Genomic DNA, 5,628 nt, shown 5'->3' with positions numbered 1-5,628 from the left:
GACAGCCTGCAGGTGTGCCACCTGTGGCATGGTCAGGGGAGCAGCCGTTGAGGACGTTGCAACCAGAGGGATCGCGAAGAGCGCCAAGTGGCCATGGATAAGCGACCCAAGTATCTGTGTCTGCGGTTGCTGACGACGTCGTGATAGGTATGAGTTAATTCAGCAAATGTATACTTCTGCATGATCTCAAGTTGTTGCATAGCATGCATTCATCGTTGGTCAGTTGCTACTATTATTACATTGCATAGTAGGGACCAAGTGGTCGGGTTGGTAGGCACCCGAGCATGCTGAGTACAGCGCCTGCTGGAGCAGGTAGAGAGTCAAGTGACACTAGCGAATGGCTAGTGGTGATTTTGGAAAAGAAACGAGGCTCGCAATGGAAATCGAATGGTGAAAGGACTCTCGAAGCAATGGATTAGAAATTGCGAGAGTTGAGCCTTGATGTTTTAGGACACCCGAATATTCCAAGAGTGTTTCGGATGCGGATTCGATAGATCGGACAATGGTGATGAACCACTGTTGCGAAATTGGTCGATTAGCGCCGAGCTTGGCCTGTGGGCCTAGTAGTACCTCGAATTGAGGTGGACGAGTTGTTGCTCGCGTGGTCGGTGCGCATAGGCTAAGTTGCCTGATGCCAGACTTCGTATGAGACGCTATAGAGGCGTAGAGCGCTCGAGTATAGATACTCGTGGAGTGCGGTTATGACTCAGCCGGTCGAGTGAGTGGGCAGTAGCACTTCAGCAGGGCCAAGTGTGAAGCGGGCTATGGATCACTCGTAGGGGCTGGTGGCTCACACTAGGTGCCTAAGAGCCGATAGAGTGTGTAGCTCTGTAGAGCATGTCATGTAGGACGACGTTGGCGGGTGGTGCTTGGGGACGACCCGTGCCTGGACCATTTGTGGACTGTGGAGCCTGGGCCCTTTGGGCAGGCGCAGTCAGCTGTGAGAGACAGCGGCCCGATACCTATAGGTAGGGCGGAGAGTTTTGGCCAGGACGGTAGTCCGAGCTTAGATCCGAGTGCGTGGAATGCCGCACGTCGGATCGTGAGATCGATAGTACGCCGAGTGTGTGGTGACCCGACTCGAGGACTTGACGGGGTTTGGGGACTTGGATGCTCCTGTTTGGGGTGTGTGCGAATTCTCCAATGAGAATGTCGCTCGAGAATGTTGATCGGGTCTGCGCTCGCGAGTGAGAGACGCTAGGCGTCGTTGAGATGAGTTAGGCTACTAGCCTACGTAGGAATGGTGACCTTTTGGGTCTACTTGAGGAAAACGGCGATTGGTGAAGCCGCGAACTCTATTAATGAGTTGGGCTTAGATCAGCGAACGAAGGGTTCGTGTGATGTTGGACGTGGCTTGTAGTGTTGGATGTGGCCTACAATATTAAAGGATAAAGAGAAAGCAAAGTGGTCTCTAGGAGACACTTGGATAATGGATAGCCACGTGAAAAGTTGGAGTTGAGGATGATGCTCTCAAGAGGATTGAGAATCTGAGATGCACGAGAGAATGTCATCTCGTGATAGATGAGAATGAGATGGTATAAATAAGATGATAAGGTGGTATCGGGCTCTCAAATAGCCAAAGTAGTGAAGTGCCACCTGGTGAGTATTTGAGTAAGTCGAGAGGGTCTACCTGTGCACATGGAGCTGTGGTGGTGGATCATTCATCGAGTTGATGCGATCTTGCTGGATCCACACCACTGGGATAAAAGGGTAGCCCTGATCTCGAACGGTGATGATGTTCGCTAGAACCGCGAAGGAATAGGTCCTTCTTTAGCCGAGTGGCTAGTGATGTTAGTGTGTGGGGTCATGAGTGTTGACCCACACTACCCCCGAGGTTTGTAAAGTGGTAATGCGCTTTTGATGTTGCAAGTGGAAAAATGTGAGTAAACGTGGTCTCACTTTCCTCGTAGTTGGCCTTTAGACGAGTTCGATGAGAGTAAAGGCCGCTTCGAAGTGCAAAGTGCATTGGAACCCTTGAGTACTCGAGAAGTAGATCGAGGAATAAAGAGGGGTCAGAAGTGAGTGAGTTTTGAGGACGAAACTCTTTTTAAGGAGGGAAGAATGTAACGATATGAATTCTCGAAATTCGAGAGTTGCACCTCGTCCAGAATCAACTAATGGTCGATTAGATAAGCTTTGGAAAGGCTTAGGATGCACAAAATCCAAGAAGTGCATTGGAATGGAGTCCACGAGGGCAAATCATGCAAATTGCATTATTGGGCTGAAGTTGCCCTCGGGGACTGGTCTCTGGTTGGAGAGACCGGTCCCATCAGCAGAGGCTGGGGTCGCTGGTGCGACCGGTCCCTGGTCAGGGAAGGACCGGACCCCGTAGGTGATCCTAGCGGAAATGGCCGAAAATCGGCTAAGTCCCGCGAGACAAGCTCTCGGGGACCGGTCTCTGGTGGGCAGACCGGTCTCCTGGGGAATGGTCCCTCAGGGAAAGACCGGTTCCCGAACGCGTGCTGTCTGAGAGAGCTCTCGAGGACCGGTCCTTGGTCGGGGAGACCGGTCCCTCCGCGTGCAGAACGCCCAGTGAGGGCTGTTGTCACGCCCCGGGACCCAGCTGAAGCCCGCCCGGCACGTGCCCAGACCCGCCATATGTCTAAAACATATAAGGCGTCTAAAAACAACAATAATAAAAGCAATAATAAAAGACATCTAGGAGTATCAGAGCATAAAAAAAAGGTCTAAATGCTACAACAAGGGATAAGGATAAAACTGTAAATCCACTAAATAAAACATAAAGTGATACAAGAAAATCCCAGATACAAATGCCATAGGTAGATACATAGGTGGTCTCTATACTTGGATATAAAACCTCTCACTCTCTCAACTATAAAAAGAAAGAGTAAACCACCTAGGCAAAGTACCGCTCCTCGCTAGCCAGCTAAGCGATCCCTTTGCCGCGATCCCGTGCCTCCGCCGGTGCCGAAGGCTCTGAAAAGTAAACCATAGAACAGGGGCGTGAGAACTATTAAAAATAGTTCCCAGTGGGCAATTACTGACTTCAGTGAATGCACCACGAGGCCCAAAGCTACAAAAGATGTCAGTGACTATAAAAGTAGAAAAGCGAAAGGTAAGTAAAAACGTAACTTACTACAACATGATAGCTCTACTTAGCATAATTAGCATAAGTATGAAGCAACTATGCATGAAGTAAAAGTCTCCAACTATCATAATGTTCACAATGCGAAATAGTAAAGTTCCGTTGTTTACTATTCTAGTCAATGTCCAAGTAGTAAACTAAGTCATCATGAATACTCGAAGTCAAATCTGAAGAGACCCACCCGAAGGCTGTCTAAGGCCCTGAGACCCACCCGTAGGCTGTCTGGCCGGTGCCGAGCCTAATGGCCCCGTGGTAGTCATCATCCCCACCCTAGGAATGAGCCTGGCCCACGGCAATCCACTTCGGCGCCCAATCCCGCACGGCGAATATGAATCGCGATGGCTATCTCCGGAGTGCCGGCTTGTAGGGAGCGACCCTCACAAGCATGTGCGAATGAGCACAATGGCAAGTAGTCAAACGATCTGTCACAAGTACCAAGTCCTCATGTCTAATAACATGGAATATGTCACCAATCTCATAGGCCTATCTCTAGGTCGTCATGTCTCAAACATGGAATATAATAAATGTCATCGTGGCCAAGTCACTATTTCATCATATCTTAAATATGGAATATAGTTGATGTCAACGTGGCCTATTATCAAGCCTCTATGTTGCAGTTTAATAATTCTCTCGGCCAAGTGCCTCTTTATGACACTATGGCTCATTTTGTCCCAACATGGATACTAAGTTCAAGCACTTATAATTCTAGTCAAAATCGAAGCAAGAAACTTGATTTCCTACCATCTTATAGAATGTTCGCTGCATGCATATTAACAAGGCACATTGTCTCTCTCTACTATATAGAGTAAATTTTCTTGATGCATAACTTATGAGTTCTAAGCATTCCAAAAATTCTCATAAATGCTACTAAACATGAATATGCATGAACTTGTGGTAAATGAAAGCATTTAACAGCATAGGAGGAATTTCCTCCCATTTCAAAGAAGCCAAACCCACCGATGACAACGAAACTCGTTTGCTCTAACGAGGATGTCCTCTAGTCTCCTAATACCCTAAGGATGTAGGAACAAGCGTTATTCGAATGAAACGAACAATCAATAGCTCAAACATTAACCATCTCATACTAAGGGCAAAAACTCACCTCTTATGGAAAATCTCTTCACAAGCTCAAAAAGGAGGTTAGAACCCTTCCAATCCAATCTAGAGGAAGGTTCTAATTCAAGGAATCAAGCCTCAAATGCCCTAAAACGAAAATACCCAAATAAACCCTAAATTTCTATTTCTAGGGTTTGATCTCACAAAAACCTCAAATCAAGGATCAAAGGGACAAATCGAGTCTCTAACCTCTCAAGAAGCTCCAAACTTAGCTCCAATCCAAGTGATGTTGAAGATCTCCGCAGCCACTAGCTCCTCTCCAAGCTCTAAGCCATCAACAATGGTGGAGAAGCCACCAAGATGCAATAGAGGAGAGAAAACCCAATAAAAACCAAGCAAAAGGAGTAAAAATGCAAAAGAAGGGAGAGAGAGCTCCTCCTACCTCAACTCCTGCTGGTCTCAGCACAGGGGAGGCCCTAAGGGGCGTGGGGTGCACTTATAGAAGTGCTACAAACGCAAAAAGCCCTCTGCAGTTCAAACTGCTCAAAATCTGCAACCTTGGACCGGTACAAGGCCCACGAAACTGCCAAACTCGAGCTGCAGGTCTGCTGGAAAACTGCCCTTATACCTGTACAAGACCAGCCTTGTACCGGTACAACCATCAGCCCTGTACCGGTACAGCCATCAACCTTGTATCGGTACAGCACCCTGCTGAGGCTAACCCGAGAGCTGTCGAATGAATCCAATTTTTGGATTTTTGGTACCAAGCTTAAAACCACAATTCTCGGGATGCGAGCCATAGGTCGGAATACTGTCTACGACCTTCCAAAAAGTCTGAAAAAGCTCGACACACAAATTAAACACTTGAACCTCGCAATTTGCAAAGGTCCAGTGTGTTACATTCTCCCTTCCTAAAAAGGAGTTTCGTCCGTGAAACTCAAATCAAGCAAGGTACCTCAAGTATCCATCTGAAAGAGATGGGGATAGTGCTCCCGTAGTGCGCTTTCCAACTCCCACGTGGCCTCACGCTCCGCGTGGTTGCTCAAAAGAACCTTCACATACGGAACATCCCGATTCCGTAGCTTTTTCACCTCGCGAGCCAAAATCTTCACGGGTTGCTCCTCGAAGCTCAGATCCTCGCGCAGCTCCACTTGTATAGTTCCCAAAACATGAGCTGGATGATGAATGTACTTTCAAAGGATCGATACATGAAAGACGTTGTGCACGCCAGATAGGTTCGGTGGTAGAGCAAGTCGATACGCTACCGGACCTACACACTCCAAGATCTCATACGGTCCAATGAAACGGGGACTCAACTTTTTCTGAATCCCAAATCTCTTTATTTCTCTAGTTGGCGAGACCTTTAAGAAAACATGGTCTCCGACTTGGAACTCCAAGTCTCGCCGCCGTCGATCAGCGTAGCTCCTCTGTCTACTCTGCGCCGTCAAAAGTCGCTCCCGAGCGAT

Source organism: Ananas comosus, linkage group 9, assembly GCF_001540865.1.
Source record: "Ananas comosus cultivar F153 linkage group 9, ASM154086v1, whole genome shotgun sequence".
NCBI classification, from domain to species: Eukaryota; Viridiplantae; Streptophyta; class Magnoliopsida; order Poales; family Bromeliaceae; genus Ananas; species Ananas comosus.
The sequence above is the reverse complement of the archived record's forward strand: the minus strand, read 5'-3'. Positions refer to the sequence as shown.